The 12554-nt window shown below is 43.4% G+C and overlaps 1 long non-coding RNA gene across 8 annotated transcripts in view; it reads right to left on the minus strand.

Moving 5' to 3' along the window:
* The window catches only part of LOC123332894, a 71976-nt gene that overhangs the window by 19391 nt on the left and 40031 nt on the right, over window positions 1–12554 (minus strand). For 5 of the 8 annotated variants that reach the window (XR_006550054.2, XR_006640872.1, XR_006640873.1 and 2 more), the window contains exons 4-6: window positions 9793–9870; window positions 8769–8831; window positions 7641–7881 (exon numbers count right to left, since the gene is read on the minus strand). This is a non-coding gene — a long non-coding RNA (uncharacterized LOC123332894). Of the gene's footprint in view, window positions 1–5618; window positions 7882–8768; window positions 8832–9792; window positions 9871–12554 lie in introns of those variants that run through there. The other 3 variants (XR_006550055.2, XR_006550046.2, XR_006550049.2) reach the window with 2 other exon arrangements.

Genomic DNA, 12554 nt, shown 5'->3' on the forward strand with positions numbered 1-12554 from the left:
CCAATGACCCACTTTCTCTGAGCTCGCCCCAGAGGTGCTGAATATTGCTGGAGAAAACACACAGTCCTACTGACTGGTTTCACTTGAATTCATGACCACATAGTAGTCACCTGGCTTTTGTCTGTCCAGCATCCTCTCCCTCTTCTTTGTGTAATCACATCCCAGATTTCCTGACAAAGTAGCTGTCCCTCACTGAACAGTCTTGATGAGACTTTTAATTAAATCATTGTTCTTGGCTTCCATTTGGCCAATCAGATGCTCTCCCCTTGGGATTTCAATGTGGGGAGAATGGAACTTATTTATCCCAATGGTTGCCTTCTACAAGTGCCGTCCGTGTGTTCTTGTTCTTGAGATTCCCCAGTGCTAAGCTAGTCCCTGGTGCTCTAGCCCTTCTTTTTCTAGGACCACGTGAACTCTCTCATTCTTCCAACAGATTTTTTACTTAGTAAGAGCCGACGTCTGAGGCTTGCACAGACCTCAGATGGGCACCCCACTCTGCCCAACAATCCTGCTAACTTTCCCCAGTCAACATATATTCTCATATTCCAAGGAATTTATTTCACATCATTTTCTCTCTTCTCAAACCTGTGTTCTGTTCTGCTCAACTTCAGTCTTCACTAGGGAAAGGGAAGCATTTGGCATCTTCCTATCACCAAATCTACAGACCTATTGGGAGCTAAACTCATATTTTCTGGTTTCTTTCCAGTTACAATGCTGTCCTTATAAGTAGTCTGAATCTCTATGCTCAAATCAAAGGCCAAGTCTTCCACCTATGCTCTGAACCCATCTCCACTTACCATCTCACAGATTATATGCCTGAGTTTATCAATCTTCCCTCGCTCCTGATCATCACTTCCCCTTCCTCTATTGGATCTTTTCCATCAGCATACAATTGTGTCTTCTCATCTTTTAAAATATAGTTGATCCTCAAACAACATGGGGGCTATGGGTGTGGACCATCATTGCATTCAAAAATCCAAGTATAATTTACAATCAGTGCTTGGTATCCATATTTCCTTCATATCTGTGTTTCTATGTTCTTGGATTCAGCCAACTGGGGGTTGTGTAGTACTGTAATATTTACTATTGAAAAGTATCCCATGTAATTGGACCCACACAGGTCAAACCCATGTTGTTCAAGGGTCAACTGTACATCCTTCCTTGACTCTATGCATATCATTCCATCCTCTGCTCCCTGTTCATGGCCAAACTTTGGGAGAAAGTTATTTTTGCTTTATCACGTCTCATTCTCTCTGAAAGCTTCTCCTAACTGGGTTTCCATTTCGAGCATGCCAGGTAAAGCTGGTCTTGTGTTTTGGTCACAAACGACATCCATCTTGCCGAATTCTGCAGTTGCTTCTCTGTTCTTATCTTTCTTTTCCTCCCAGCTGCACTCAACACAATCAGTCTTTCCCTCATTTCCTAAGTTTTCTCTGTTTCTGTGATATGCCACACTCTTTTCTTTTTTGGGGGGGCGGGGCGGTACACTGTGTGGTGTGTGGGGCCTTAGTTCCCTGACCAGGGATCAAACTTTTGCCCACTGCATTGGGAGCACAGTCACCGCCAAAGAACTACCAGGGAAGTACCTTCAGACTCTTGATTTTCCTCCACCTCAAAGATTGCTCTAGAGATTATATGCAACACTCCACATTCCCCCTATATTTCAGTGTTTGTCATACTGTAATTATCTTGCTAATTTTTTTCTAGGCTATCTTATTTTCAGTCTTTCTCTATATTCACACCAGAATATAAAGCCATTGGGAACAGGAATTTAATTCTTATTGTCTGTACTCTTCAATTGGCACATAGTAGGAACTAAATGAATGTTTTTTGAAAGAAATCATGTCATGTATCCCAGACCTTTTATCATCCAGGTCACCTTTCTCTCTGTGCCCTCAAGCTGGTCACTATCCCTCTAAAAATGTGGCCCAATTTGGCGGCCCACATGAGCACAATTACTCTGTTTTTTTTTTTTTTTAAGATTCTTTAAAAATGTGGACCATTTTTAAAGTCTTTATTGAATTTATTACAATGTTGTTTCTGTTTCATGCTTTGGTTTTTTGGCCACAAGGCATGTGGCCTTGGGACCAGGGATCAAAGCAGCATCCCCTGCATTGAAAAGCAAAGTCTTAACCACTGGACCACCAGGCAAGTCCCAAGCATAATTGCTTTGGACCCTGACAAAGATTTACCCCTTGACCTAATTCTAGTCTGGTTCCTGTGAACCCTCTTCTCAACCAGGCCCTGACTTTTGGACTTCTGTGTTCATCTCTGCTTAGTCCAGGCTTAGCAAGAATTCTGCTGTGTCAGTTCAGTGAAAATTACACTTCCTTGATTTCTGAGCAAATTCCTTATCCCCCACACTCAGTATCTTACCACCCTGGCCTGCCTTTAGCAAAAATCCTGTCGAGTTGGTTTAGGCAGAGTCCCCCTTACCCTTGAAGTTTCTTCTTAGTAATTTTCCATCGGATGACCCCGTTCCTTGGCTATAAATCTCCACTGGCCCTTGTTGTATTTGGAGTTGCGCCCAATCTTGCTCCCCTACTATAAAGCCCCATTGTCGTATTCCCCTTGAATAAAGTCTGCCTTATCATCTTTTCTTGTTTGTTTTTAATTAATTTTTATTGGAGTATAGTTGCTTTATAATGGTCTATCAGTTTCTGCTGTACAGCAAAATGAATCAGCTGTATATATACTTTGTTGTTGCTTATTTCCTGTCATGTCTGACTCTTTGCAACGCTATGGACTGTAGCCCATGTGTCTTATGCACACCTAGTTTTTAGATAACACAAAAAATAAGAATGTTTTCCGAAAGAAAACAATCCAGTTGTATCACATGTGGAAGCAGCATCAAGGCTTTTAGATTTTTGTATCTTCGTTCTTATCTCTGATACCTACTAGGTCTATGAACTTGCACTGACACTGAACTTCTCTTGAGCCTACTGTATCTCACCTGTAAAATGCAGACGCGAGTGATTCTGGATCCAGTTACAGGGTGCTGGAGGAGCGAACCCCTTGAGGTACAGTAGATCTGTCCAGTTCATGGTTCTGTGACTCGCACTGGGATGGGGTCTTCCTCATGAAAGTAGAGGCCTTTTGGCATCTGCTCTAGTGCCATTTATAATAATGAAGCACTGGGGGTGGAGGGGTGGAATCCCAATAACCACCAATAAGATATAAACTATGATACAGACACAATGGGCCATTGTGAAAAATGGGCCACTTTGCAGTAACTAAAAATCATGTTTTAGAAGGATTTTTATTTTAATTATTTATTTTCATTTTTAAATCTTTGGGCTGCACTGTGTGGCATGTGGAATCCTAGTTCCCTGACCAGGGATTGAACCCACACCCCCTGCACTGGAAGCACGGAGTCTTAACACTGAACCACCAGGAAAGTCCCCTAGAAGCATTTTTAAAGATGTAAAGAAATAAGTGAAAGTAAATGAAAAATATGATTTATGAATACAAAATTATCCCAGAATAATGTGGAGGCAAGTATATGGAAACGTCAAAAGAGGTGATTTGGGGTGTTAAGATTATTATTTTTCCCATTGATTTTACTTAGCTCTACATTTTAACATTTTTATATGTGTATATATTATATATTCTGGAAGAATAAAACCAGAAAACATTTTGATAGGCCTAATATACGTATAAAAAGTCATAACCATTTATGCATTTTAACTATACTAATTCCATTTTGGGGATTCAGTCTAAGGAAATAATTTAAATTACAGAATATACTGTATTCAAACATGTTAATATGATTTTTTTCATTATAGTGTAAAATTGGAAACAGCCTAATAATGTAGGAATGATTAGCTACATTAGATGAGAATTCATCATCTATTGGAAATCAAAGGCAGACTTTTTTTCCCACAGCACTTTTTAAAAATTGGAGTATAGTTGATTTACAATGTGGTATTAACTTTCACATGTCCAGTAAAGTGATTCAGATATATATATATATATTTTTTTTTTCAGATTATTTTCCCTTATAGGTTATTACAAAATATTGAGTATAGTTCTCTTGCTATAAAGTAGGTCTTTGTTGAATATCTATTTTATATATAGTAGTGTCTGTGTTAATCCCAAACTAACTGCTAATTTCATAATGGCCCCAAATTAAACAACTTTCAATGGATAAGTTAAATACATGTGGTCAAAGACAGATTTTTAAATTGTGTATATAAAGTCTACCATCACAAAAGATTATGAAGTAATATTCAGTGAGAAAGTAGAATAAAATTATATTGTTATTACAACTAGATAATTTTTTACAAAGCAAAAAAATAAAGCACTAAAAATCTAGAATATAGGAAGGAGATGATCCTTTTGTGTGGTGAGACTATAACTGTAAATGTTATCTTGACTTTTATATGCTTTCCAAATAAAAGCATGTATTATGTGTGCAAATATTTTAAAAATTAAAAAAACCAACTATTTTAAAACAAAAAGTGTCTGCTCTAGGGGAGGGAGACTGACAACTGAGCATATCTCTTTCTGGGTGGCTCCTGGAGTTGGGTGGAGACAAAAGTAATAATTGGCTGTCCTTATTCCAAGAGCCCGAGGCCACACCCCCAGAGCAGGGGCTCCCTGGCCCCAGCCTCTCACTGCCAGATGGTACACACTCTCTCCCAGCCACACATAGCCTGGCCCATGAAGGTCCAGCCCAGGATGTGGGTCTCTCCGGTGACTGCCTGAAATCCTCAGAGATGGGGAGGGTGCCTTCCATCACTCATTCCCCAGCCTGCTCCAACCAGAAAAATCCCCCTTCCATCACTGCCACCCTCCCCTGCTCTTCCTTCTTCCTCTAGGGCACTTTCCAGAATCATGTTGATGCTAATGGACGGTGTATCTTACCGAGTTCCTTCGACACAACAGTCACATCACGTAGAACATTTTAGTGAATCCACAGCGAGGTCTGTACCCACCTTGAGAGATGTGGACAGTTACCCTCATTTTGGGCTTCCCTGGTGGCTCACTAGTAAAGAATCTGCCTGCCAAGCAGGAGACCCGATTTCGATCTCTGTCAGGAAGATCCCCTGGAGAAGGAAAAGGCAACCCACTCCAGTATTCTTACCTGGGAAGTCCCATGTACAGAGGGGCCTGGCGGGCCACAGCCCATGGGGTCACAAAGAGTCGAACACAACTTAGTGTCTAAACAACAACAACAAATCCTCACTCCTGATCTCAGGAGATTCAGAGAGAGGAAGCCATCTCCTTAAGGTCACACAGCTACTGAAGGGCAGATCCATTTGGTTGTTAATACTACTCCTAGTCCATGCGCTTAACCAACATCTCCTTGCAGGCTGAACACCCAGCTGGTGCTCTCAGCTATACTGTCTCTTCTCCTGCAAGGGCTACCCCACTATTTTCACTGGCGGTGGCTTTCTTTTCTTATGTCCTTCTCCAGTCATCCTTCCTCCTCCAACTTCCTGAGATCAGAGGCAGCAATTTCAGTAGCCTGTGTGTGTGTATATGTGTGTGTGTGTATCATAGTTTCTTTCCTATTACAGCCCCCACAATGGCACTTACATGATGAAACTGAAGCTTCATAATAAAAGTTCATAAAGCTCCAGTGAACAACTTTAAACTTAAAAACACTCACAACCTAAAAGTTGAGAGTTATGTTTATTCAGTAGGAATTTTTATGACTTAAGCCCAGGAGACAGCATCTCAAGTAACCCTGAGAGAACTGCTGAAGGAAATGAGTTGGAGGGGGGAAGGCGAGGGGGAGCCAAGTTATATAGAAGTTTCGCAACAAAGGGCAGGTAATCTGAACATCAAAAGATTATTGCTAGTTAAAGAAAACCAGATAACCCGAGTTAAGGAATTGAGTGCTTTTCTATGTATGGGAAGATGCAAGAGTCTGGGTTCATTGAACTCATTCTTTTGAAATGTGCCTTAGTTATCTGGGGCCAGAATCCCAAGCTTCCTTGGGGCTCTCTGTGGCTGCAGTCTGATGACTGCTAGATGGCGGGTATTCTTTCCTTTCTGAGTTCCTTCTGGGCTCACCAGCTCACCTTCCATGGTGGCTGCAATTGCTGATGACTGTTACATACTTCATGTACTGATTTAGCAGGAATTATTCCATTTCTCCGCTTCCCTGGTGGCTCCGGGATAAAGAATCTGCCTGCCGTTGCAGGAGACACAGGTTCAATCCTTGGGTCAGGAAGATCCCCTGAAGGTGGAAATGGCAACCCACTCCAGTATTCTTGCCTGGAGAATCCCACGGACAGAGGAGCCTGGCAGACTACAGTCCACTGGGTCACAGAGAGTCAACATAGCTTAGCGACACATTTGTGCTAAGTCTCTTCAGTTACTTTGTGACCCCATGGACTGTAGCCCACCAGCCTGCTCTGTCCATGGGATTCTCCAGGCTAGAATACTGGAGTGGGTTGCCATTTCCTTCTCCAGGGCATCTTCCTGACCCAGGGATCAAACCTGCATCTCTTACATCTCTTGCATTGGCAGGCAGGTTCTTTACCACTAGCATCGCCTGGGAAGCCCCTGGCTTAGCAATAAACCACAACAACTGAGTGTGACTAAACAAGGACAATTGAGTGTATCAGGCTTATTAAATCTTATTAACTCTTCCAACCACGTGGTGTAAGAAGTATTATCTGCATTTCATAGTTGAAAAAACAGAGGTTTAGAAAAGTCAAGAAACTTGTCCACCATCACCTAGCTGGTGAGCGGCTCCCCGAAGCCCCCACCACGCTTGCCTCCATAGGCCAGCTTCACAGCCTTGCTCACTCTTGACAACTTTTCTCCAACCAGTCTGGTGTTCCATCCATCAGTCCTCCCAAATCAGCCAGTGTCTACAAACCCTACTCTGGACCTGGGTCCCTGAAGGGACTCAAAAAGCAGGCAAAACATAGCCCCTGCCATGGAGTTACTGAGGAGACAGGACAAAGATACACAGAAACTGGACTTCCCTGTGGTCCAGTGGCTAGGACTCCATGCTCCCAATCCAGGGGTCTGGCAACTAGATTCCACGTGCCCCAACTAAGACCCAGTGCAACCAATAAATAAATATTTTTTTAAAATAAGAAAAGACACACAGAAACTTAACACACAACCCCTGGGTGACCCCTGCCAAGCCACTTCCCTTCTCTGAGCCTCAATCTCCTTATCTGCACAATGAGGGAGTCACACTGGAAGGCTGCAAGTACACAATCTTCCCCATCTATGATCAGCTGAGTGTAACCCATTTAATTACAAGGTGGGGATGCTGAGGCCCAGGGATTAGGGCCGTCCCAGAAAACAGTGGAGCAAAGCCAGAAAATAAAACCACAAGATTTGACCCTTGGAGAAACTGGCTTTGTTGCTAAGAATGGGACAAACACTCAAGAATGAGCCCAGTAGGGGCCCAGCGAGGGGAGAAGGGGTGCATTTACTGCTCTGTCCTTTTGTATCTGACAAAGCCGGAGAGAGTGTCTCCCCAGTGTGGATTTCCCCTTAGTGTTTGGGCACTCGAGGAAAAGTAAGCTGGTTGCTTCCAATCCTTTCATTTCCAGGGGACCTCAAGGTGCCCTGAGAGCAGAAAGGCTACAAAATGAGTCACGTCTAAGCCTTTCTCTTAGGAACAAGAAAGAGTGCTTGAGTGTGGAGGAGGGAAGGGAGTGAGGCACCTCCAGGTTAGGAGATGAGGAGCTGAAGCAATTTGGAGGCTGCCTTTCCTTCAGGGCTAGGAATACATGCAGCTCCCAGAGTGGCTGCTCTCCGGGCCATCCTACTCCAGGTGTCGGAGTGTCATCCAAACTTTCCACTGCTGATCCAGCCCCGTCTTTAGTACCAAACCAGGACACGCAGACTGTAATTACGGCTCCACCATCCGAGGTTTATCTTTGCTCCATCTCTTTAAGAAGGTGCCTATAAATCACAGTGTAGGTAAGGTTAGATCAGGATTGTGGTAGGCTGAATAATAGCTCCCTAAAGGGATCCACTGGGCTTCCCAGGGGATGCCTGTCAACACAGAGGATGTGAGTTCGATCCCTGGGTGGGGAAAATCCCCTGGAGAAGAAAATGGCTATCTACTCCAGTACTCCTGCCTGGAGAATCCCATGGACAGAGGAGCCTGGCAGACTACAGTCCATGGGGTCGCAAAGAGTCGGACACTAAACAACAATTAAAAATATATCTTTTTAGATATAATTCACAGTAATTCATTGTAAGCAGAAAGCATGATTGCTTCTCTTTGCTGGTTCTTGGATATCTGGATTAAAAATTCATTTTAAAGGAACCTCCCTGGCAGTCCGGTGGTTAAGATTCCGTGCTTCCAATGCAAACAATGCAAGTTCCATCCTAGTCAGGAAGCTAAGATCCCACATGCAGTGTTGTGCAGCCAAATGAGTATAAAAATATTTTTTTAATAAAAATTATTTTAGGTTATTGGTGAAAGGCAAAACTATAATGAACCAGACTTGGCAAGGCCTAATTTTATATTGGCGATACGAAACTCTTGCTTTTGTATTTGAAAATTAGTTTTAAAATCTCTATATCAGACGTGTACTGATTGAGACTGCCCTTCCTTCAGTGCATCTAGGAAGGAAGTATACTTCAGTATACCCACTCCGGTATTCTTGCCTGGAAAATTCCATGGACAGAGGAGCCTGCAGGGTTACAGTCCATGGAGTTGCAAAGAATCAGACATGACTGAGCAACTGAGTATGAATGCATGTGTACTTTAGTATACAGGACACAAAGACTAATATATATACTAGGAAAGGAGAAAAAATTAGCAAGTTAATTCCTCTTACCTGTGTGTTTACTTCCATCCAAGTGAAGAATCATTTGTTCCATTCTGTCCAAAATGGGGGCATCTGCATAGAAATAAGTATCTTTTTTAGGCACTAACTTATCAACTTCATATGCATCATATAAACAGCTCATAATTCTAGGTCTTCTAACAAGGCAAATACACTAACCATTAGCTTTGGAACCAGGTGTGTAAATAAAAACAAAACGCATGGTTTGCTTATCATTCTTCCCTGAGAAGGAGGTAGCATGTGGATTTCAGTTTTGCAGTATGTCTTGGATATGTTTGTGCTTTACATGTAATTATTATTCACAAACATGATGTTTATCACACATGATGGGAATTATCATTGACTCTACAAATCACTATCTGGAATAATGACTGTTTTGATTGTAATTCTTCTGCTGATGAGCAAAGGTTTGAACAGTAGCATACAAAAATCCAACCAGCTCAGGCTAAGGTGCAAGTTCTGCTCTAGGAGGGAAGAAACTTTGTATCCTATTATAAGATAATCTCTAAAGGAATGTTGCCTATAAACTTAAGTCATACACAAAGACTGCAGGAACCCTTCCGCCCAGGTAATGAGCATTAAGCTAAAATACTTTTGTTTAGCTCACAGGAAACTTCCTGACCAGGCCCATCTGTGAATAGCTATAGGAAGGCAGAAATTAACACATTTCTACCAAAGTCTGGCTGGAACAAGGTCTTTACTTCTTAGCCTTTTAGTATAAAAGAAGTCTGAATTCTAACAGAGAAGAGTGTTTTTTGGGACACTAGTCCATCTTCTCCAACTGCTGGCTTTCTGAATAAAGTCACTAACTATTCCTTGCCCTAACAACTCATATCTTGATTTATTGTCCTATCTTTCAATGAGCAGTAGGAGCCTGGACTCAGTGGTAACAGTGTTGTCATTAGGTATTAACCCACTTGCTTTCCGAAGCAGCTAGCAAATGTTTACTAGAGCTCCTTGTATGAGTCAAATGACAGAGCATGGACAATCATTAGATACTGAGAATGGTCTTTACCATTATTCCCTCATGACTGGACTGTTGGCTTTGTGGAGGTACCAAGATGGGGCTCAAAGAAGTATCATCTGTTCTACCCTAAAGAACGACAATAAAAACCTAAATATGAGACAGAAAATAAATCGTTAACCAGTTCTGTTAATGAGCTAGTTAAAATCATTAACTAATTCTGACATAGAATTGGAAGAGCAACCAGAGACATCAGTGAAGGCATGAACTGGACCTCCAAAGAGAAAAGATTAACATATATACACTGCTGCTGCTGCTAAGCCGCTTCAGTCGTGTCCGACTCTGTGCGACCCCAGAGACGGCAGCCCACCAGGCTTCCCCGTCCCTGGGATTCTCCAGGCAAGAACACTGGAGTGGGTTGCCATTTCCTTCTCCAATGCATGAAAGTGAAAGGTGAAAATGAAGTAGCTCAGTCGTGTCCAACTCTTAGCGATCCCATGGACTGCAGCTTACCAAGCTCCTCCGTCCATGGGATTTTCTAGGCAAGAGTACTGGAGTGGGGTGCCATTGCCTTCTCTGCATATATACACTGCTATGTCTAAAATAGTAGGGAAGCCTGGCGTGCTGCAGTTCATGGGGTCACAGAGTTGAATGACTATGCAGCTGAACTGAACTGATGTCTAAAATAGATAACAATGGGAACCTACTGTATAGCACAGGGCACTCTACTCAGTGCTCTATGGTGACCTGAATGGGAAGGAAACCCAAAAAAGAGGGGATGTATGTACATGTGTAGCTGATTCATTTTGCTGTACAGTAGAAACTAACACAACATTGGAAAGCAACTATACTCCAATAGACATTAATATAAGAAAAAGAGAAAGAAATATGATGCCACCTAAGAGAATAAATGCAACAAATGAGAGGTGGGCTTGTTGGGTGTATCTGAGGCCTGCGGTTGGATCTGGCGGCCACAAGCAGCTTGCGTGCTGTTGAAGTAAGTTGGTGGTGTTGCTATTCAGAGTCTACATCGTGTCAACTTTGAGACCCCATGGATTGCAGCACACCAGGCTTCCCTGTCCTTCTCTATCTCCCAGAGTTTGCCCAAGTTCATGTCCATTGAATCATCTCCTCTGTGCTATCCTCAGGGTAGAATACGTATAAACACTGCCGGATACTATTTTTAAAGGCCCAGCTGCTGTTGCCTGTAGATGGACACTGATAACCTTGAGTGCCCAGGCATGATTTTGAGTGTCATCCTGTAGTTCCTTCTTTCCAAGGCAGAGGATCACCCCTACAGCATGTTCTTTTTCCAGGCTGGTATTCACTTGCAAGGGATGCATTTTAGGATTTGGTCCTGAATGCGGGTTCTTTGGGGTTCATGGTAATTTAGGATGAGTGTCCTTAAGGACTGTTTCACATAGTATGGTTCAGAACTTGTTGTCTGAGCTGTCCTGGGTCAGTTTCAGCCCATGAAGTGAGTTTTTCCTGGACTGGGTCCTCTCTGGACTGGGGAGCCTGGGACCACATCTCACTCTTCTGTTATATCCTCCTCCCTATCTTGCCCAGTGACAGGCCTAAAAGGATACACCCTAAACCTGAACCAAATTACAAAGTTAAATGGATGCCAATGGAAGGATTTCATGGGATTTCATTTTTTATTTATTTATGGCTGCACTGGGTCTTCATCGCTGCCCATGAGCTTTCTCTAGTTGTGGTGAGTAGGGACTAGTCTCTAGCTGTGGCGCACGGGCTTCTTATTGTGGCGGCTTCTCTTGTTGCAGAGCACTGGCGCTATGCACCTGGGCTTCAGAATTGTGGTGCATGGACTTAGTTGCTCTGTGGCATGCGGGATCTTCCTGGACCAGGGATCAAACTCGTGTCCTCTGCTTTGGCAGGCAGATTCTTAACAACTGAACCACCAGGGAAGCCACTGGTGGAATTTTAATAGCAATCTATGAACTTGAGAAGCTAGGGAGTAAGGGAGAATGAGTCTTCCTACTATTCACATTGTCAGAGTTTCTTTCCTTCCGTAGGCTTGCCTTGAAATCACTGCTAGACACATTTCTTGTCTAAAGATAGGTAAGTAACTACCCTCAAACAGACTGGGGATGTCTCTAAAGCTTCCAGCACCATATCTGAAGTTTTAATGGCAATGAGCCACTGATTACTTTTTGGCCTCCATTCCACCTGGGGAAAAATCCCTCAAGTTCACTTTACCCTGAGGCCAATGGACAGATATGTGAAGGGCCTCCAGGCCATGTGGGCTGCTGGACGTGGAAAAGGACATGGACAACGGAGTGTCTCAGAGCCGAATACATGGAAGACAGTCCAGGCTGGATTTGTCCTCACACACAGCGCAGGACAAAGCAGAGACCGTCCACTCAGCCTCCCTGTGTGGGGATCGCTGAGCTGGGGGCTATTTCCTCCACTGCAGACCTGGAAGCAGTGAGTGTGAAAGCCATAGCAAGCTGCTCTGACATTCAAGTCTGAACAGGCATAGGTGGGAAGACCAAACCACCTGCCCCTTCCTGAGGGTATTAGGGCAGATGTGTAGCTGTAATGTCCCTTCCAGAAGCAAGGACACATTCTTAACCCTTTGGTGGCATTTGCCTCTTGTAGATGGGCACTGGGGCGTCCCTGGTGGCTGAGTGGGTAAAGAATCTGCCTGCCAATGCAGAAGATGCATGGGTTTGATCCCTGGGTCAGGGAGATGCCCTGGAGAACCCATTCCAGTATTCTTGCCTGGGAAATCCCATGGACAGAGGAGCCTGGCGGACTACCGTTCATGGGGTCACAAAAGAGTCGGGCAT

This window comes from Bubalus bubalis, chromosome 3 (assembly GCF_019923935.1).
Source record: "Bubalus bubalis isolate 160015118507 breed Murrah chromosome 3, NDDB_SH_1, whole genome shotgun sequence".
Taxonomy (NCBI): domain Eukaryota; kingdom Metazoa; phylum Chordata; class Mammalia; order Artiodactyla; family Bovidae; genus Bubalus; species Bubalus bubalis.